The following is a 23,746-nucleotide window of genomic DNA, read 5'->3' as shown; positions in this document are numbered from 1 at the left end:
CTTCACAGCCGGTTCCCTACTGCGCATGCGTGAAGCACACTGTGCTTTCTAACTGGCCCGGTGGCGGAGGAAGGAGGAGGGGGAGGCGAACTTCTGAGAGATTTCGCAAAAGTGGGGATGGGTATCTGTCAAAAACAGGTACCCTGCCCCCAAAAGGTGATAAATGTGGCACCGGTGGCACCAGAAGCAAGCAAGCAGAGCTTTCCCTTTTGGGTGGAGATCTTTAAAGTATTTGTATAGCCAGAATTTTGTTTCACAGCTTTGAATAGAATTAGCATAGAAAAGGGCTTTGTTTTGCTGTCTGTATTTCACTGGTGACACTTCCCCTTTACTTCCAGTTCAGGAGAAACAACAGGAAGTGAAAGAAAATCACCTCATTGTAAGGGGAATTTCCGTCTTAGAAAGTTGTTGCTGAAACATATGTCCACACTGAAAGATTTTGCCTTAACTTATTCTGGTGACAAATGTAATGTGTTTTACATCAATTCCTGTCTTAGGGACAATGGTCACAAGGACAAACAAATCCACATAGTGAGGGTACAGACACAATAAAAAAACCTGACAGGGATTCTAATCCTTCCTTACTCTAGCCAAAACTTAATACATTAAAGGGAATTCACTAAGGCTGGTGCAGCCAGCTCTGCAGCAGCTGTGCATTGCAACCAATCAGCTTCTAGCTTTTCTTTTGAAAGCGTAACTGAAAAAGGTGATGATAGAATTTAATTGGTTACTATGCTCCAGAGTCATACATTTCCCTTATAAACTTCAATAATAAATCTCAAGCAGAACAAATTGTATTACTTTTTAAAAGGTTTTTGATATTTTAAAAATACAAGAGTTTGCTTTAGATACAAAAAATATACATTAAGCCCCCAGTCGCACCAGTGTGACTAGTCATGCAATTTGATAGTTTCAAATCCCATGACAAGTTGCACCCTATTGTCCGCAATGGAAGCGGTCAAATCAGTGCGACTCTGACTCCTTCGGAGTCGCTCCAATTTTGAAAGTAGTTCCTGCACTACTTTTTGCAAGTTCAGGTGCGACTTGCATAGACATCTGTGCTTGAAGTCGCACAGACACAGATGTCTTCCAAGTTGAACCTGAAGTCGCACGATTTCAAAGCCGCACTTGGAGTGACCTAACTGAAAGATGATTTCCAAAGATAATGTGAATGTTTTAGGGGTTGCTTGAAATAATATGAAACTTTCAGGGTGTACCGTTTTTCTAAAGGAGTCCTAGAGAATTTGACCTGAGTATGTGTATATATATATATATATATATATATTTACAATTACATCGGCTAGTAAAAAGATAGGGCTAAAAGATACAGTGTGCACTAAAATAGTAAGAACCTTAAGAACCTTCCTTCCCATATACAGTAGTATGTGCCAACACTAGCCCCCCCACCCCCATATGCAGCAGTAACATACATTCATCTTTTTTTCTTTCATTACATCGCAGAGTGTGACCATTTCACGTTGTCAGAAACAAATGGCAAAGTATAAAGCAAAGGTGAGGCAATTTTACATTTCAAAAGCGATGAACTATGGTATACCCATGCCCCTTCCCAGCCTTCCATTTGGAACTTTTGAAATTTGTGCTAGAAAAATACTGCCTTTAATGATAACTGCCTGATTCTATTACTCACGTTCCACCACCAGAGTTCAAATCTCAGATCACAGCTAAATGCACACAGCTAGACTGTTTGAAATAAAACATAAAATTGAATGCCCTGGCTATGGACAAATACGTAGAAATATCTGGTTATGATAATCAGAACAAAGGGTATCTCTAACTGGATATATAAATATTTTATATATTATGGAAATATAAATTTAGACTATGGTAACAAATGTTGATGATCCATAATTGTAAGAGATGTATTGATTTTAATATACACTCACCAGTCACTTTATTAGGTACACCTGTTCAATTGCTTGGTAAAACAAATTTACTAATAAGCCAATCACATGGCAGCAACTCAACGCTTTTAGGCATCTAGATGTGGTGAAGACGATTTGCTGAAGTTCAAACCGAGCATCAGAATGGGGAAGAAAGGGGATTTAAGTGATTTTGAACATGGCATGGTTCTTGGTGCCAGACGGGCTGCTCTGAGTATTTAAAAAAACTGCTAATCCCCTGGGATTTTCACCTACAACCATCTCTAGGGTTTATAGAGATCGGTCTGAAAAAAAGAAAATATCCAGTGAGCGGCAGTTGTGTGGACAAAAATGCCTTGTTGATGTCAGAGATCAAAGGAGAATGGGCAGACTGGTTTGAGATGATAGAAAGGCAACAGTAACTCAAATAACCACTTGTTACAACCAAGGTATGCAGAATACCATCTCTGAATGCACAACACAATGAACCTCGAAGTAGATGGGCTGCAGCAGCAGAAGACCAAACCAGATGCAACTCTGTCAGCTAAGAACAGAAAACTGAGGCTACAATTTGCACAGCCCCAGCAAAATTGGACAAGAGAAAATTGGAAAAACGTTGCCCGGGCTGATAAGACTCAGTTTCAGCTGCAACATTCAGATGTTAGGGTCAGAATTTGGCATAAACAACATTAAATCATGGATTCATACTGCCTTGTCTGGGATAGGCTGGTGGTGGTGGTGTAATGGCGTGGGGGATATTTTCCTGACACACTTTGGACCCCTTCGTACCAATTGAGCATTGTTTAACGGCCTACCTGAGTATTGTTGCTGACCATGTCCATCCTTTTATGACTACAGTGTAGTGATCTTCTGATGGCTACTTCCAGCAGAATAATGCACCATGTCACAAAGCTCAATTTACCTCACCACTGATTTCTTGAACATGACAATGAGTTCGCTGTATGGCCTCACAGTCACCATATCTCAATCCAATAGAGCACATTTGGGATGTGGTGGAACGGGACATTCACATCATGGATGTGCAGCCAACAAATCTGCAGCAACTGCATGATGATATCATGTCAATATGGACCAAAATCTCTGAGGAATGTTTCCAACACCTTGTTGAACCTATGCCACAAAGAATGAAGGCAGTTCTGGTGAAAAGGGGTCCAACCCGGTACTAACAAAGTGGCCGGTGAGTGTACATTTTTGAGATCCAAGGGAATTGCAGGGAGTATGAAGGCTGCCTTTGCTGACCTCTCCTCAAAATGCTAGTTGCCTGACAGCTGTTCTGTTACAGTAGCTTTAAGTATATCTACACCTCTAAATTGAAATCCATACAGATATAAAATGCACAAAGTAATAGCTGTGCATTCATTAAATATACAATAAGTCCCCTTCATATAAACATTCAACTTGCAAACTTTCAAAGATGTGAACATGTGTTCGCATGTCCAGTCATGTAAAGCTGGGTATACACACTCAGATTTTTTTCCTACAACCCAGTGGGCTGACCAAAAAAAAACTGTCAGATCGCCGTACCAACACAAGCAATGCTGGTGCAGCGATCTCCCCAGCTGTGCTATTGTGTTCTTACACACACCAGACCCACCAGAACACAATGCAGTTATCATCTGCCAGTGCTGATCTTTGTTGGACTTACAAACAAGTTGGACTTACGTACGAGCTCCCAAAACTGATCTAATAAGTAGGGGACTGTATTTTAAAATGCAATCAGTGTACTATGTGAATTTGACCAAGTATCAACCCCTTGCAATCTACTGCACAGCAGAGTTCAAAATGGGGGAGGGAGAAGCAGCACAAGAAACCAATCAAGTACTAATTAAAGATATTATGATAGGAGGAGAGACCAGAGTGACAGAGAAATTAGCTCATTAGCCTGTTGCTTCGCCTTTCACTGTGCAGTCACAGCCTGGGGGATTGACACGACCTGTAAGTGTTATTGAACTATAGCAGAGAAAAATCTTATCCCCTGCCAAACAGGGCTATGCTGTGTGTCAGTGTGTGAGTTGTGTAATATCAAGGCTACATGGTCATAAATACAAATCCTTTTGCAAGTAAAACAACCCTCATATCCAGTATGTACAGTGGGGACAGTAAGTATTCAGATCAGTATAATCAAACTCAGCTGGACTCAAATGAAGGTGTAGAACCATCTCAAGGAAAAAGAAATGGACAGCACCTGAGTTAAATATATGAGTGTCACAGCAAAGGGTCTGAGTACTTAGGACCATTTATTTTTTTATTTTTTAATAAATCTGCAAAAATGTCAACAATTCTGTGTTTTTCTGTCAATATAGGGTGCTGTGTGTACATTAATGAGGAAAAAAAATGAGCTTAAATGATTTTAGCAAATGGCTGCAATATAACAAAGAGTGAAACATTTAAGGGGGTCTGAATACTTTCCATCCCCACTGTAGCTGTGTATTTAGCGGTTTCGAAAAATTTGATTATCAGCTTTCTTGTAATAATTTTAACTTTTTACTCACTTGCCGCCCACCCACCATCAAATGACAGCTGGGCGGTGCGGCTCTCCTTCTGGGTGGACGTCATATGATGGCCTCCCAGAACAACCGCTCTTGCGCACCCCCGGGGGCACAAAGTGCAGCAATCGTGGCCACGCCGTGTTGGGTGCAGTGCCTTCCATCAGTGCTCATCAGTGCCACATATCAGTGCCACCTATCAGTGCCCATAAGTGCGGCATATTCATGCCTCCTCATCAGTGCCACATAATCAGCTCATCAATGCCCATAAGTGCCACCTCATCAGTGCCCATCAGTGTAACCTATCAGTGCCGCCTCATCAGTGCCCATCAGTGAAGGAGAAAAATTACTTACTTACAAAATTTACTGACAGAAACTAAGAAAAACTTTTTTTTTTTCAAAATTTTTTTTTTTTTTTTTAGGAAAAAATAAAAAACCCAGGAGTGATTAAATACCACCAAAAGAAAGCTCTATTTGTGTGAAGAAAATGATAACAATTTCACATGGTTACAGTGTAGCATGACCGAGCAATTGTCATTCAAAGTGTGAGAGCGCTGAAAGCTGAAAAATGGCCTGGGCAGGAAGGGGGTATAAGTGCCTTGTATCAAGGTGGTTAATTACCCTAAAAAAGAAAGATTATAGAGAGTGCATTCACGCAAAGGCCTAGACAGAAGTAATATTATTGTCTGACCCCATTATTCATCATAATCGGTATTAATGATCCATAATATACTATGAATTTTTTAAACATCTCTTTAGAGAGTCAGTGGGGTCTGATGCATTAATAAACAAATTCAGGCAACAAGTTCAACCAACCATTGTGCTAATAATGTGGTCTAGCAAACACTCCAGATGACTTAAATCAGAAAATGTACATCATTTTCTTAATCTGATTTTCAACAATCTTCTGAAAATTATGTTCAAAGAGTAGCTTACATGATCATTGGAACTGTACTTCCTAAAGCCCTTGATTTGTAACTGCCTCTCTCTCTCTGTTTCCTTTATCACCATTCACACGTATATTTGAATGGACTATCGGAATAAAATTGGTACAGACAATCTGAACATCAGTCATTTCTGTATGTGAGACAGAAAGGAGCCTGCAATGGGTATGCAGTGGAACCTTGGATTATGAGCATAGTCCGTTCCAGAAGTATGCTCGTAATCCAAAGTACTCGCATATCAAAGTGAGTTTTCCCGTTGAAGTCAATGGAAACGAAAATAATTTGTTCCGCATTGACTTCAATGGGATGCAATACCGCATGCGGCCAGAAGCGGGGGGGTGCCGGAGAGCCTCGGAAACGGCCGAAAAGGCCCGAATACACTTCGGCTGACCTCAGCAAACCTCGGAAAGACTTCCTACCACAGATTTCCTGAGGTCAGCCGTGCTGTACTCGGGCCTTTCCGTGCATTTCCGAACGTGACGTTCGGCTCTGCTCGGCTCCAGCGCCCCCTACCTCATGTCAGAAGCGGGAATGCACACCACTTTGGCCTGAATCATGCTCGTTTTGCGAGACCACACTCGCAAACTGAGTTACGATTTTTAAAAATACAGTGTATTGCGAAACGCTCGTTAACCACGTTACTCGCAATCCGAGGTTCCACTGTGTTTGGAAATTTATCTCAAGCATCACAAGCTGGGATATTTAGATAAACATGTTACCAAAACATAGGGTGAACTGGTGCACTACTAAAATGTCTAAATTAAAAACTAGTGCCATGAATTAGTAGACTGTGCTCCATGTACTGTATGCAGCCAATTTTGACTAGTGTACCTCTTAAGTATCAGGAAGGTCATTCTTTCCAGTTAGAACATCTCTATTTATGAAGCACCTCTGACACGAAGAAGTCATTGCTGTTATCTTTTGGGAAGCCCAGTCTACAGAGCCTGGTCCTTGCCAGCTTGTGATGCTGAATTATTTCACTTTCACCTATAATTTGAATAGAGGCATATCAACCTTTGGTATGGCCCCTTTTCTAAACACTCTAAAAAAAGTTTAGTTTAAATGTATAGCTAAAGATTTTGTTGATAAAGTCCTGTAGACGGGGGTTCTGAAATGTTATCACAGAAGGTTTAGTAGGCATGGTATGTCTTTGCTGTTGGCATAAAGGTATGCAATAGGGTGCATATGCCTGGAGAGGTTTGTAACATGGAACATGATTTGGCAAAATAATGCATTTGGGAAAAAAATATTATTTTGATAGAGTTCAATATTGGGTGTACAGTATTGGCCAGAAATACAGAGGAAAAAGGTTTTTCCTATTTCTGAAGATTGCAAAATTAGCAAACAGTGTGACCGGTAGAGGAGAAAACAAATTTAATTCTGGGGTGCATCACTAGAGGGATCACAAGCAGGAGGAAGGAGACCCTAATTCATCCATAGTATATAGATCTTTAGTTAGACATCATTTAGAATACTGTGTCCAATTCCAGAAGATATTAGAATAGAACAAATTCTGGGACGCATAACAAAACTGGTGAAAGGTCTGAGAGATAAAACATACCAGGGGAGACTGAAGGAACCTAATATGTACAGCATTCTTAAGGAAAGAAGAAAAAGGTGGGACACAACTGAAACCTTTCAAAAATATTAAGGGTTCATGTACACTGGGCATAAAAAATGCTGCTTATACAGGCGTTTTGTGTTTTTTTATTTCTTCAGCCTGTAAAAGCAGCTCTATGTTAGCCTATGTGTCCATGCACATTAGGGAGTTTACAAGCATATTTTCAGAGAAAGAAAAAAAACCCCTTCATAGTTGCGTTTTTGAGAGAAGTGTTCTGGCAAAAAAAAGTGCTTAACGTGCACACATGTGCCTAGACGCAGAGTTTAGGAGCATTTGGTGTTTTCAAGTGTACATTTAAAAATAAACAGAGGGTGATTTAAAAAAAAATGCCCATAAACTCTCCTAAACTCATGTGCAATGTTAGCCACTCTTAGCATTTTAACCACTTCCAGCCAGGCCTATAGCAAAATGACGGCCGAGCGGTGGTTCAGTTATCCTGACTGGGCATCAAATGACGTCCAGCAGGATAACAGCAGGATGGAGGCACACATCGCGGCGATTGGTGGTGCGGTGTGTCAGTCTGACACACCGCTACACTGATCTCGGTAAAGAGTCTCCGATGGAGGCTCTTTACCACTTGATCAGCCGTGTCCAATCATGGCTGATCACGATGTAAACAGGAAGAGCCGTTGATCGGCTTTTCCTCACTTGCGTCTGACAGACGCGAATAGAAGAGAGCCGATCGGTGGCTCTCCTGACAAGGGGGGTCTGCGCTGATTGTTTATCAGTGCAGTCCCCCGCGGATGCCCACACTGGACCACCAGGGAAGCCGCCAGGACCACCAGGGAAGCCCCCAGCATGTGGATGGCCAGGTATGTACCCCATGGCCATCCACATATAAAAAAATATGCTCAATACATGCCAATCAGTGTCCACAAATGAGCACTGACTGGCAACATTATGGATCAGTACAGATAAGTGATGCCCAGCAATGCCACCCATCAGTGTCATCAGTGCCATCCATCAGTGTCCATCAGTGCCACCTCTCAGTGCCCATCCATGCCCATCAGTGCCCACCTATCAGTGACCATCAGTGCCAATACATGCCCCCTATCAATGCCACACATAAGTACTCATCAGTGCCACCCATAAGTACCCATCAGTGCCAAAAATGAGTGCCCATCAGTGCCGCCTATGAGCGCCCATCAGTGCCGCATACCAGTGCCACCTATCAGAGCCCATCAGTGCCCATAAGTGCTGCCTATCAGTGCCCATCATAAGTGCCCATCATCAGTGCAGTGCCCATCGGTGCCGCCTTATCAGTGCCTGTCAGGGCAGCCATATCAGTGCCCATCATTGAAGAAGAAAACATACTTATTTGCAAAAAAATTTAACAGAAACAAAGAAAAACTTTTTTTTTTTCTGAATTTTCTGTCTGTTTTTATTTGTTGCGCAAAAAATATAAAAATTGCGACAGCGCTGAAAGCTGAAAATTGGCTTGGGCAGGAAGGTGTATAAGTGCCCTGTATTGAAGTGGTTAATGCAGCTTTTTCTGCCATTCTGCCTGAGGTTCTGGCATTTTTTCTGCTCTTAGTGTGCATGAACCTCAAGGGTATTTTTTTTTTTTTCAGTTTGAAGCTAAAATCAAGAACATGTGGACATGACCCTAAACTAGCAAGGGTAATTCAAATATAACTTTACAAAGTATTATTTTACCAAAAGAGCAGTTGATGCTTGTAACATACTTTCAGCAGAGGTAATGAGCCAGTCAACAGTAAATAAATATAAATAGTTGTGGGACCAATATAGATTTATGTTCACATGAAAGGTTAAACAAAACAACAAAAAGAAATCAGAAAAGGGGCAGACTAGATGGACTATTTGCAAAATACAATAATGTGATTCAATCTGTGCAATCTCTATACAATATAAACTATGTGAATTATACTAAAATCCAATGTGTGCCTTTACTTCTAAACACAAAATTGCCACTCACACTTCCTAGTGTTTCCACTGTACCGCCATAGTCAATATATAATTAAACTCAATATAGTGCAACGCAAATCCTTATATAAATACGCAAATCAAAATATACCAGTATGTGTCTTCCAAAGTCTCTCATATATACTGTATATCCTATGATATATAAGAGACTATGGAAGACACATACTGGTATATTTTGATTTGCGTATGGTTTGTTTTATATAAGGACTAAGGATTAAGTTTAATTATAGATGGACTATTTGGTCTTGTTCTGTCACCGTTTCGCTATGTTCTTACTTAGGCCTGGTGGATTTTGCATCTGTCTTATAATTTCCACTTCAAATTTTATAGACTACAATAACACAAGTACATTATTCTTCTATGAATATAAAATTGGCCAATGAAATGAGCACATGCCTGATCAGGTTTAATTGTTAAGAGATAACAGATGCATCAAGACTTGTTAGACAATTATTGGACATGAAGCTAATTAGATGAATTAATGCATAGTCTAAACCCTCCTATACTCACATGCTCTATCACTTGAGTCTATCTGCAAAAGCCAGTACAATGCATAAAAAAGGCTTTGAGATATCAAACTATTCCAAAATGGTAAACTATTCATGGGTTCAAAGGGACAAAGCATCTGTTCAATTAGATTCATTTCTACTTTGAATGTAATGCACAGATGCTCATCTCAGTACTCAAATCTGGTCTGCTCTGCTATCCTGATCGATTTAATTGCTCACAGCAGTAAGTCAATCAGTGGTTAATCGGAGCTTCAGTCATTATGATTGACTGCTGTACATTTTAAAACTAAGAGTTTACAACGTAATATTCACACTCTGGTAATAATATATAAAAAGGAATTCTCGCCAAATTAATCTTCTTTAGGCAACTTGCAAAGCTTAAAAGCACTTAAAGGGGTTGTAAACCCTTGCTTTTTTGTTTTTTTAAAATAACAAACATGTTATACTTACCTCCACTGTGCAGTTCACTTTGCACAGAGTGACCCCGAACTTCCTTTTCTGGGGTCCCACAAAAGCGCTCTCCTTGGTGGACACCCGTGCAGGCATGCTCCCGAGTCCCGCATCTGTGTCCATTCACACAGAATGCAGGACTCGGTCCCGTCCCCCGGTGCTGCGTCATTGAATTTGATTGACAGCGCGGGAGCTAATGGCTGCGCTGCTCTCAATCTATCCAATGGGGACACGAGACACCAGCTACAGATGGTGTGCTCGTTCCCGGACAGAGAATGACAGCGTCCAGGTAAGTAAATTTGGGGGACTGCAGCACTGAAAAGGTTTTTCACATTAAAGCATAGAATGCATTAAGGTGAAAAACCACGAGGGTTTACAACCCCTTTAAAGTGAAACTCCAGACAAGCAGCTATCTAAACAGCTGAATGTATACAAAGATGAACTTTCTTATCTGCCAAAGGATTTGTAATTTTATTCAGCTGGTTCTGACAAAGAGCAAAGTGATAACCCATATGTTTTCCTGCAGTTAAGCAGTGCAGCTCAGTGAGGCCATGCTCACACTGATCCGACACAAAAGTCACACAACTTCTGATCTGACATTGCCCTGAGAATTTGGATCTGATTTCCATGCAACTTTAATGAACAGGATCCGATTTTGGTCCAACTTTGAGTGCAACTTGTCCTTTGATCAATCAAAACAATTTCTTTGGCCCTGAAATGGATGAAACCTCACGCCTGGTATGGATCTTGAGGGGGAACCCCACACTAAGATTTGAAAAAAAATAGGCATGGTGTCTCCCCAAGACCATACCAGACCCTTGGGACTGGTATGGATTTTAAAGGGCAAACCCCACGCCAAAATAAAAAGAAAATGGCATGGCCCCCCCCAATCCATACCAGTTCCTCATCTGTGCATGCAGCCTGGCAGGTCAGGAAAGGGGGGTGCGAGCAACCAGGCCACATGCCCTCAACATGGGGGCTTGGGTGCTTCAGGGCAGTGTAGTGTAATAAAAACATCATACCATTTTTGACAAGTTCTTTATCAAAAATGACTAATGCCTCCTGTGGTAGCTCCAACGTCAATCACAATGTCTTCCTCCGCTGCCGCAGTCGTCGACCCACTAAAAAAAAAATACGCTGCTCCTCTGACGCTGGCTCCCACCATTCTGTCAGCTCTGGTGTCTGCCAGTTCTTATATAACTTTGGGGCACGGCCATGTGGTGACATAACTCAAAGACACCGCCCCTTGTGACATCACTGATCCATCATACCCGGGGAGTCTCCAGGTTACGTCACCTCATGGCCACCCAATAGCTATATAAGAACTGTCAGACACGGGAGCTGCCAGAACGGTGGGAGCATTCGTAGGGGGAGGAACATTTTTTTGTTTATTGGGGCAGTGGCGGAGGTGGAAGACATCATGATTGATGTTGGATCTACATGGAGGACATTATTAATTTTTTAATAAAGAACTTGTCAAAAACTGCCTTATATTTTTTGTTACACTACACTGTTTTTTTTGGGTGAATGGGTAGGGGTACTATGTACCCCATACTCATTCACATGGGGGGACAGGATCTAGGGGCCCCTTTCTTAAATGGGCTTCCAGATTTTGATAAGCCCCCTGCCCACAGACCCCTACACCCACAGCCCAGAGTTGTGGGGAAGAAACCCATGTGCCCATCAACATGCCCTCCTGCCCAAAGCACCCAGTCAAGGAAATGATCAGAACTGGCAATCTTGTCATTGGCCATCATGGCTCCATTAGGCACACTCCCAGGCACATTGGCACACGCAGATGCGCAATTGCGTAAATGGGCGCGCGACAACGCAAACCGGCGCGCATATTTGTGCATTGGTGTGAACGAGAGCATGCAGGCATAATGGCGCGCGCACAACATGACCTGGCCTATATAACCCTGCTGCTGAGATGCTGAGACCTGTGCATTGCTGGATTATCGTCAGCTCCCCTGTGTTCCTGTGCTCCTGTTTTCCTGACTCTTAAAACCCCAATACCGACTCGGCTTGCTCTGACCTGTGATCCTGACCTCCCGGTTTGACTTTGGCTTGTACTATTGACTTCGCTCTTGTCTGCCCCCTGTGTTTGATCTTGGCCTGGCTTACTGACTCTGCTGAAAATCTGTCTCAACGTGTATGACCCTGGCTTGTTCCAGTCTTGCTACCTGAAATGCTCTTACTTTGTATGACCCCTGGCCTGTCTCCTGGTTCTGTTTCCGGTTTGCTCCAAGTACCTCTGGTATCTCTCAAGCAGGCCTGCTCTACTATCCACCTTGCTTGTTTCAAATACCTTTCAGTGACCAGCACTTCAAACAACCATACCTGGAAAACCATGCTTCTTTGGGCACTGCTCTCCTTGTCCCACTACTAGGGAAGCACTGCACTTAGCCACAAGGGGAGCCCTCTCTGCAACTTGGCCTTGCACCTGGTACATGACAGCATAATCAAGCCATCATGTCAGAAGCTGACGGAGGTGCTTCCCCACTGGAGGCTCTGTGCCAACAGGTCACTGCTCTCACTCAAGCAGTACAAAGACCTGTTATAGCTTAAAATTTCAAATTAGTCCGGTAAATTTTAGGAAGAGTGCTAAAATTATCCCCCATGAGATGGAAAAAGTAGCGTGAAATAAAGACAGTACAGTCATGTGGACTATTCTAGTACAACAGGTATACTCCTAGCCTCCTGGGAGTATAGAGCAGCATGGGACTATGTGATCAGGAGGTAAGGCATTAACATTCACTGCCACTACATCAATCACAAATGCTGGAGGGGATTTCATTTTACTGCCAATGCACAGACTTCCAGTGTCAGGGGGTTAAATTTCACTGCCACTGCACTTATTACCTATGCTGTGGGGGAGTTAACATTTAGTGCCACTAACCTGACCACCAATAATGTGGCGGGGGGGTTGTTAAAAAATACTGTCAATGACCACCAATGGGGTTAACTTACATCAGTGCTGGGAGTTATTGTTGTAGTCACTGACACCAATGCTGGGAATTACTGTAGTCACCGAGACCGGTGCAGGGAAAGATTTATTGCAGTTACTGGGGGTTTTATTGGGGTCACTGACACCGATGCTGGGGATTATTAATTAGGTCAATGAAACCAATGCTGAGGGTTATTAATGCGGTCACTAAAGCCAATGCGGGGGGTTATTTTTGTGTCCTTTAAGTGTCAGGGTCTGCAAGTGAGGCCCACTTAATTTCAAGTGGACCACCACTGATGTAGAGCCATTTTCCAATAGAAAAAATAACAGCAAATGTAGCCAGATATAGCTTCAAGGTAGATAGAAGACAGTTATGGGACAGTTTCAAGCACAGCAGTAAAGGCCTGTGCTTTGAGCTTGTGTGAATGGCAAAATTTTACTTGATTTCAAATAAATTCTGCTTGCATTTAAGATTTGAGTCAAGTTTGAGATGTTTCTGAGATCATTTAGAACTCACTGACAGTTGCATTTGACATGCAGTTCATCATCTGTCCTGCCTTTGACTTCTTCTAAGCTGCATCAAGCCTGCTTTAAGCTGCTTTTGCGTTGTTATTGATTTGTATGGAAAGAGAAGTTCTTATGTGAACAAAAGCCTGTCAACACAGACTCTTATAGAGGTGGAGCTCAGCATTACAGCAAAACACATCATATGTACTACTACCATCATATACCTGTATGTATTCCCTGCAGTAGCTGTTGCAGCCCTGAAATTAAATAAACAAAAAAGCAATGCACAACTCCACAAAACTGTACATACATGCACATAAGCTGAATTTGTTTAAAAAATAAGTAGTGCACTGATTACTGTCCTAGCAGTTTAATAGAAAAAACAAAACAAAAAAAACAATTAATTTTTAGTAGGATGCAGAATTTTGCATTGGTAACCTTGGGGAACAATAAGAAAATTAGATCTGTGCCCGTACGGGCTGGTGTTTCAGGCTGTGTTCATTCTGTCTAGATGAAAAGCAAATATATTGCTTAATGCCAATAAATAATGAGACATGAGTCAACACACTTTTTCAGCAGCCAGAGTTTTTAACTACTCTAAGAGCTACAGGAATGCAAATCTAACACTGTTCTCTGGCATCTGGTTTTAAAGGCCCTAAGATTATAATCAGTGATGTGGTACATTCTCATGAATATTATTTGTATCGGTTTTAATGAATTAGCCTTGATTGTGTACCCTTGTGAAGATTTGTAGCTTGATTTGACAAGCATCAGGAAAAGAAAATGTCTTATTTTGTCAGCTGCACCATAGCTCACAGCAGTACATCTGCACATCCAAACTAATAACTCTGTCCAAGGCCTATAAGTAGCCCATCCTGCTGAAAAATGAGAATGTGTATCTATCTATATAATTTTAAACTTCGGCAGAGCTTTTTTGAACAGCCACACGTCATGCTCCTTTGTCCATATTAATTGCAATTCATCAGTAATATTACTTGCTCATGGCATATTATTATTTTTCTTAGCAGTTGAAAAAAAACATCTGTGTTCTTGCTGTATTTTAAATACTGGGCTAATCATCAGCAAACAATGGGCATAAATGAATTTGCTTCAGAAAGTTTAGTTCTATAAAAACAATGCAATGATGCACATTTTGCAAGGCAGCAGAAAAGTACAAAGCTTTTTCAATTAATTTTCTTTTTTTTTTCACAATGATTGTACTAGCCATACACTTTAGTCTTCTTTGTTACAGTTTCCAAGTAAACTAGCTTTATAAGGAGTCTAAAAAAAAAAAAAAAAATATATATATATATTTATATATATATATATATATATATATATATATATATATATATACTGTATATATTATTGTATATGTACAGTATAGAACTTGAAAGGTGTATAACAGTGGTGGTCAACCTTGAAACAGAAGGCCTCAAGTGCAGTCCCTCCACTTCCAGGGGGCTGCACTATAGTAACATATTTTCATACATTGAAGTGTATTGTGTTTAGCCCCCACACCCCCCCCCCCCCCACACACCCCACTGGTGGTCAGGGGAGTAGCAGTGAAATGTATCCCCTAGCATTGGCAGTCAGTGCAGAGGCATTTCAATTTGAACCCATTCCTTCCACATTGGTGGTAATGCAGGGGCAGTGGAACTTAACCCTCCACCCCACCCCAGTGGCAGTCAGGGGCATGGCAGTGGAATGTACCCCCTAGCATTGGCAATCAGTGGAGTGGCAATAACATTTAAACCCATTCCCCCACATTAGTGGCCAATGCAGTAGCAGAGAAATTTAACTTCTTACCTGATCACACTCCTGCACTCCTCACTTACTCCCCAAGTAGGCTGTCTTATGAAGCATCCAACAATGGTGTTGTAGGTAAAAAGGCTACAGGTCTGAGCATTACAGTCCTTTGTAGGAATGGAGGACAACTCACATGTGTAAACATGTGTAAAAGCAGTCTAGTGTGGTGGATTTGAAAAAGACCATTCCTGACTTATCGGAAGGGGCAGAGGAACAAGTTCCTTACCCTCTGTTTCTGGTTGGTGTTAACTGGGCTAACTGAAAATAATGGGGTTCAGCTTGGCATCGCATTGAGCCTGTGATCAGCAACACAGCCCAACTCAGTCCAACAGACATTGTACGAATAGGCCCTAAATTTTCAGATTTACAGTAACTTTGTTTAATAAACTTAGGCAGTAAACAATGCTGGCTGGGGCCCTGAACCATGGACTTAGGTGAGTATATCTTTCTTCACAAGGCAACACAGAAATATAGCTTTACATAATTGGGTTAGAGGAGGGTGGGAGAGAAGGATGGGAATTTTTTCAGTTTTGCCTGGCGTTACGCTCTAAATGTACAATTAACCACTTCACGCCCTCGGGACATACTGTACCTGTAGGTTCTGAGGTTGAAGTGGTTATACCATGATCCCAGTACCAACATTTTCAGGCAGCAATGGGCTTTAATGTAGAAGTGATCTGTGTGGCTCTACAACCGCCCAATCACTTCTACAGGGCATGGAAGGGGGCCCTCCTTCCATCACCAGTCCTGGGCTCTACTGTGCGATTGCGTGCCCGGGACAGTAAACACATAGGGGAGGAAGGCATGTCTCTCCGTGACGTAAGAAACCAGAAGTGACAAGGATTTCAACGCTTACAGTTTTGGCTTGTTGTTTACAAGCCATTACTGAGTTATAAAGCATCTGGTTAAACCAAACTTGTTTGTCATCACATTCTTTAGAGAGCAAAGGAGAGATCTGGGGTCTAACAGGCCCCAAGTCTCTCAGCAAAGAGTACCTGTCACTGCCCCAGCTATCACAAGGGATTTTGTTCATCCCTTGTGATAGCAATAAAGTTGACCCCCAAAAAAATGTAATGGGACAGTGTGGAAAAAAGTAAATAAATAATTAGTAAAAAATAAAAAAAAAGTAAAGCCCCCTGTCCCCCAAACCCAACCCACCCAGGCTCACACAAGTATGTAGATCTTTTTCTTTAAGTAGTTTTTTTCTTGAATGAATACACAACTGCATGCACTGGTATTGCTTGTATAACTGCCTGTAGTTGAGCTTTGACAAAAAAAAAGAAGAAATGTTTTCTGTCTTCTGGCTGGGAATATTTTTACTTTGTCAGTGACAGTTTACTTTTTTTTTTAGCTGTGTTCATGTTTCTAAGGGGCATGATGAAAAGAATAATACTAATTTATGCAGGTAAACCATCTGTCAAAGACATAATAAAGGTTTTCACCTTGGAATGATTATGCTAGTTGACAATATAATTGAAATCATATTCAAATTGCTTAGCATTTCTGAGAATTCTGCTTAATCCAAGCATATGTTTAATGTATAATATATGAATTTTGCTTAGGAAGTTCAGGAAATTAATAGAAAAACATTGCTATATAATGACTTTTTGGGCTGTTCTCTAAAACATGAGCAAAACATGAGTGCAAAGTGCAGCATGTATGTTGCATCTATTCTACTTCCAGTATTGTTGATGTAGAATAAGATAATACAAAAGTCAAGCAAGGCGGTTGCAAAACTCGCCGGGGGAACATTTATTTCGTATCATACACATGGCAGAGAGAACATGAGTGTTAAAAGTTTTGGGTCTACTGCTATGTGCATGAAGAACTGTTTCAGCATCCAGAGTTAAATATAATACTATTCAATAGGTGTGCTCTGTAATTGATGTTCTACTAACAGTCATTCAACAAAGATGGTTACTGCAGAAATATGCATCCCACAGTGCCGACATTTATGTAAAACATTAAAAAAAGCACAGTGGACTAGCAATGATTGTTCTATCAATTTATTCCACACATTCAAGCCTGGGCTAGATTATCAGGAATAAGGGTTTTCCTATATAACATCTATGACTTCCAGTAGGCAAGTATGGTTGCTCCCATGCATGTTGCTTTGAGGATTTAAGGTACAGTCTCACAAAGCATGTCATAAAGCCACTGCTACATCTTTGACTGTAACATCAAAGGTATACTACATTTACTAATGTTCCCATTCAACTAAATCATATCAAAACTAAGCATTAACTAAGCTATTAACAGAAGCACTATTTCATTTTTTTCAACTTTTACAGTTTTAGAATATATAAAATGTAAACCAAAATCAATGTATAAAAAAGTATAAAGTATTAACAGTTGACAGAGGTGTAAAAATTTGAGGTGAGTTTCAGGAATGTGTTATAATGACAGATATTGTAATAAGGACCCATGGTGGGAGCACTGTCTGTCTAGATATCTGGGCTATAATTCTATTGAAGAAGGCAGCAGAGAACCTCTCAGAGTCTACTGTTGAAAATTACAGAGGACAATAGCTTGGAAACAGCTGGATATCATGAATACATGCAATTTCAAAGACCTTGAGCTTTATCATGATAGGCTGATATTTTTTTACTTATATATTTACAAATGTTAAAGGATGTCTTTTTGTGTTGAAGTTTTGATTTAATTGGACAGTAGCATGACATAAAATCATGAAAAATGTCTGAATCCAAATAAATCAAAAAGGCACAGCTCTTTGTGGAGCAAAATGATGTGGGGAATAATTTCCTGTGAATTTTCTGAATATTCCCACAATAGTTTTTTTATGCTTTTGATAAGTTAACCCTGTAAGGTCTAACTGCTAAGTCTTACTTATATAGTGATAAAGCATTACGAGAAAAACATAGAAAGAATAGGATGATCAAAGCATAGTTTAGGAAATTAGAAAATCCATACTGCATGCACTACCATATTAACCTTATATTACTGGTCTTTGGGAGTAATTGATCCATTTATACTAATGCTAACAGGGACACTATACTACTATTTTAGTGAGTAAAGTGAGTAAAGGTTTTAGAAATTACAGTAAGGCTTAGCTGCTGGAATTTCATATATATACATTTAAATTCTCTATCTTTTTGCTGTCTGTAGAAAAGACAGTGTAATTTAATACTACTTAGAGAAATCCAAGAAGTAGAAAAGCGACCTAGAAATTGTATTGGATTTCACATTCTTTTGTAAACTTGCACTGCCAAAGAACAGTAATTGTAATCACTATGTTTGCTACTATATAGAATGCAGTGTGTACATGTACTTATGGTTACCCTATAAACATATATTAGATAACTAATTATTACAAAGGCTATATAGTATATTCCCCATATTTACCTAAAAACATCAAAACGACTCCAAACGGTTGGTTTACTAAAGCAAATGAGCCGTTCACTTTGCAAGGGTTGTTACACTTTGCAAGGGGGTATGCCCCAGAGTTTAGTGAGGCTGGGTTCACATTTATGAGAATTGAATGTGGAGACTATGCGAATGTGTTGGTTTCCCCACATTCACTTCTCATAGCAGGAGATTGTGACCAGCTCTCTATGAAGCCGGTTCACGTATCTCCTCAGCGGCTCCAGTGCGAATCTTTTGGTCCATTTCAGGTCCAAATTTAGCCCAAAATTCGGGATGAAATCGGACCTGAAACAGTGAATGGAGACGCACCTGAGCCACTGCATTCTCAAGTGGGAGAAAACATCTCTAAAACAATTGCCTGAATTATTTTTACTTTTTACACCAGGCATCACTAAATGTCAGGCCGCGGTCTGGACACAGACCAAGTGATGGTCCTTTCCAGATCAGGGCCGCACTACTTAGCAGTCTGAGCGGACTCCTCTCCTGCCACCGCTGCTTCTATTAAAACTCACAGCAAGGCAGAGGGTGGGAGGCACAGCAGGGTGGATTCCTCTTCTGTACAGTATGTTTTCTCCTGCCTGACACTTCCACTGTTAAACTCACAGCAGGGCAGTGGGTAGGATATTAAGTCTACACGGGGAACAGGAGCTGCTCAACTTTTCAAATAAACAAGTGGGCTGTGATTTTAGGACGAGGAGCTGTGAATTCAAGGGGAGCTGTGATGTGAGGAAGAGGGGGGATGTGATGTGAGGGGGGCTATGATTGCAAAGGAGGCTGTGATGTGAGTAGAGGGATCTGTGATGTGAAAGGGGGTTGTGATGTAAGGAGGACTGTGATGTGTGGATAGGGGGTCAAAGGGGGGTTGTGATGTAAGGAGAACTGTGATGTGTGGATAGGGGGTCAAAAGGGGGTTGTGATGTAACAATGGCTGTGATGTGAGAAAGGGGGTTGTGATGTAAGGGGGGCTGGGATGTGAGGAGAGTGGGGTCTGTGATGTCAAAGAGAGGACTGAGGATACTGATGTAAAGGGGCTTTGATGTACGGGGGTATCATAGAACTAAAATGAAATCTCTGTAGAAAGAAAATGCTACTGGCTGGACCTCCATGAATTTTAACTACCCCTGTTCTACACAATTTATTTTCATTCAAATGTCACCACCACAGTCTAAACTGCATAAACATGATCACGGATATTCAGAAAATACAACCTTTAAATGTATTACAATACATAAATATTAATACTGCTAAGATCCAGATGTACAGTATATTACAACAGCTTATAGCACTCCAAGACCAACAGCAGGTAAAAACATTTCCCACCAAATTCTTGGGAGCAGATGCACCCCATGGCCCAGCATTCATTATACTACAAATAATGATCCAATCCATGACTATGATGGTTTATTCAAATAACTGATTCCAAAATCAGGGGATATTTTTACTTTGCATTTCACAGCATTGAGATGACATGGTAAGATAGGAATTGCACAATGAAATCAGTCTTAATAACTAATGTATGAGTCTTATGGTGATCTAATTGTTTAACCTTATGTTATCAACCAGAAATAACATTTGCACTCAGTTGTTTCACAGATGGGACAGCATAACTGTTTTTTCTTGGAAGGACACATTTGCTCCTAGTAGCCCAAGACTATAGATAAGAAGTGTCTTAATGGCATTTACACTGATTAGCCATAACATTAGGACCACTGACAGGTAAAGTGAATAACATTGATTATCTCATTACGATGGCATCTAAAAGTGGGTGGGATATATTATGCAGCAGATAAACATGTTGTCTCTGAAGTTGATGTGTTGAAAGCAGAAAAAAAGGGCACGCGTAAGGATTTCAGCTACTTTGACAAGGGCCAAATTGTAATGGCTAGTCAACTGAGTCAGGCAGCTCCAAAAGTGCAGCTCTTGTGAGACCAAAAGTAGTCCAAAGAAGTAAAACCAGCAAGGCTAATTTATGTACACGGGAACAAAGCAGCCCATGTAGTCTGAATAGCAGAGCTACTATAGCTCAAACTGCTGAAAAGGTTAACGCTGGTTGCTGATAGAAAGGTATCAGAACACACAGTACATTGTAGCTTGTTCAGTATGGGGTTAGATAGCCACAGACTTGTCAGGGTGCCCATGTTGACCCAAGTCCACAGCCAAAAGAGCCTACAATTATAACATGAGCAGCAGTATGGACCACAGGAGCAATGGAAGCAGAAGGACTGGTCTGAATTCAAAAATGGTTTAAGGAATAAAATAACTTTGAGTATCTGTGGGATGTGCTGAAAACATAAGCCCAATCCATGGAGGTCCCACTTCGCAACTTACAGGAATTAAAGGATCTACTCTTGATGGCCTGGTTCCAGACATCATAGCATGCCTTTAGAAGTCTAGTGGAGTCCATGTCTTGACGAGTTATGGTGGATGATTATAATGTTATAGCTGATCGGTGTAAAGATGGCCTGAATGTTTACAAATAGGGTCTCACATGTTCAGGTGTATTTTACTGGGTATCTTCTCAATGCTTGGGTCACAGGATGCAAAATTCAAATAATAAATAATCAGTGCGAGTGTATTAAAAACAGGCAAATAATTCTTGCTTGATATGACCTCTTCCTGGAATACCTAAAGTACATTTAGGGGTCTATTTATCAATGGTTCCACAAAAGGATCGCACAACTTTTGCGCAAGATTTACACATTTTTCAATGGAATCGGAAATCTTTAATTGGAATCTTGTGTAAATAGACTCCTCAGCGTAACCTTTTTTTAAAGCAGAGCTCTACTCAAAAGGGGAAGCTCCACTTGTACGCACCCTCCGCCCCTCCACTACCACATTTGGCACTCTTTTTGGGGGAGCGGTACCTGGTTTAGACAGGCACCTGCTCCCACTTCCGGGTAAGATCACTGCACCAATCTACGAGTATATCAGGCCCCTCCTCCTTCCCCCCCACAGCCTTCTCGGACAAAGAACAGGTTCCAGAAGACGGCAAGACCATTCACAAAGTGCAGCATAACTCGTGCATGCACAGTAGGACACCAGCCGTGACAGCCGGTTTCCCTTAGTGAAGATGCCGGGACATGCACCCAAAGCTGATTGAAGAATCGGCTCGGGTGCCAAGATCACTGTATCCCTGGACAGGTAAGTGTCCTTACCTAAGTCAGCAGCTACAGTATTTGTAGCTGCTGACTTTTATAGTTTTAGAGGAAGACTTGAGCTCCTCTTTAATCATAGTATTGGCTTCCTCCAGTGATGGATGCATGTCACTGTCTAGGGATGCCTTCCTTTCAAGTGACAACTATATTGCGAGGTATTACATTACTGGAAGCTGTAGATTATCATAGATTAGAAAATACTTTCCAAATTAAATGAACATGGATTATATGACATTTATGTGATTGTAGTTCCATCTGCTTTAAATCAGCAGCCATTGCAGCTAACTAAAGATGTGCATTTTATGCAGACAGGGCTTGAGTAATACCAGTAGCCTCTCTGACGGTAATCCCGAGTGTGGCTCGGGGTTAAATTTCAGCACCATTAGCGGTAACCCCGAGCCACACTCGGGATACTGTATGAAATCATTTCACTTCCCTTTTGTCCCCAGTGCTTTGGCCCATGCCCTGCATGCAGTTTTAAATGATATATACTGTTCTTTCTGCCTAGAAACTTAGCAACCAAAAAGTGTCCCTTTACATCAAAAGTGGCTTTAGACCAGCTAGAAAACAGTGATAGTAAATTAGAACACTTGCAGAATTGAGCGATAGTGAATCGCGGGGAAATGTATTTTATTATCATTATATTATTTTTTTTTTTAATTATTTATATTTATTTATCATATTATAATTTATGATTTTGTGTTTCAAACTTCATCATACCCGGGCTGTCTACTAGACTCTTGGTGGACAGATTTAAGTGTGTTATTGTTAAGAATTACAGGCCTACAATATAAAACACCAAATTTCCATGCAAAATAATTGTACCGCTTTCAGCACCTAAAATCCAAAATAATCATACCGCCAGGGAGGTTAAAACTGTAACTGCTTGATCTTGAGTTTATGGCAATATTTGAACACCTGTTCATGACCAGTTCATGTTGAGCAAGAATGTTTGCTTTTCTTTTCATTTGTGATTACATGGGCTATTTTTTGTTATTAATCAAACTTTTCAGACTAAACAGTTTTTTTTTTTGTTTTTTTTTACCTTTGTAATTTATTTGTCTCACTGTCTTTGTATTTTTTTTTTCAATTCAATAAACATTTTGAACAAGAAAACTGTAACTTCTCACACTTCTTGTTAGAGACAGTGGAGTCGGGCAATGGGTAGATTTTTTTTTGGATGGGATGGCCAGAGTATTAAAAAGAAAATAGACCATTTTTTTTGTTTAGATGAGACACACTTGACTTTGGATTGGTGGGTTCTAATTTTTTCCTATGCTTCATCTTTCTGTTTCAATATTTTTTCTAAGTTTCAAGAGGGTATGACAACCCATGGTTTGCACACCCAGGCACGACATTGAACAGACACATACAAAAAAAACAGCATATGTATGTATGATAAATAAGATAACTATAAACTGTTACCAGGACCAAAGAGGACTGTCCCCTAAGGGATATCGGTCTTCGTCTCTATGCTTCATCTTTAAAGCAACCTTAGCCTGGATACTATATGTAAAGGCCTTTAAACGATAGCAAATAGACTACAACAATTGCTACAAACTCTCAAGATAGCATAGCAATTACTGTGTAGGCCTAGATACTTGTCCTCATTATTATATTCTTCTCCACAGATTTGTAATAAAGTGTCAGTGTCATATTATACTAAGTTCCCACCAGCTATTAATCCTTATAGTCCTTACACAATTATGAAATAATAAAAAATGAAAAAACTAAATTCCAAAGCAGTATTCTGAAGTTGAGAAATCTTCAGTCACGCATATGAGCTCAAGAGAGGCAACATGTTTGGCAATTATTTTTTCTCTATAGCTCTTTAACAACTTATAATGTGAAAGACAGTGTGCTGTTAACTGTACAACAAATGTGAGCTAATTTGCCATCATCAGACATTACATCTCTTGTAGAATGGTTATTCAGAGACGGATATATGTATTAGTCTATGTTCTATGTACTGCTGTGGTTAAACAAATTTGAAGAACAGAAAGTAAAGTAGGAATGTGGAAGCCATATTGGCATAAGGCTGGCTACACATTATACAATTTTCTTCTACAATTTTCCTTTAGCTTTAACA

General features: G+C 40.5%; 1 protein-coding gene across 2 annotated transcripts in view; it reads right to left on the bottom strand.

Moving 5' to 3' along the window:
• Nucleotides 1-23,746, bottom strand: part of CCSER1 (coiled-coil serine rich protein 1) — a 1,308,521-nt gene that overhangs the window by 447,602 nt on the left and 837,173 nt on the right. The gene's annotated exons all lie outside the window — the stretch shown is intronic.

This window comes from Aquarana catesbeiana, linkage group LG01 (genome assembly GCF_042186555.1).
Source record: "Aquarana catesbeiana isolate 2022-GZ linkage group LG01, ASM4218655v1, whole genome shotgun sequence".
NCBI lineage: Eukaryota > Metazoa > Chordata > Amphibia > Anura > Ranidae > Aquarana > Aquarana catesbeiana.
Note: the sequence above shows the minus strand (reverse complement) of the source record. Positions and strands in the feature narration are given on the sequence as shown.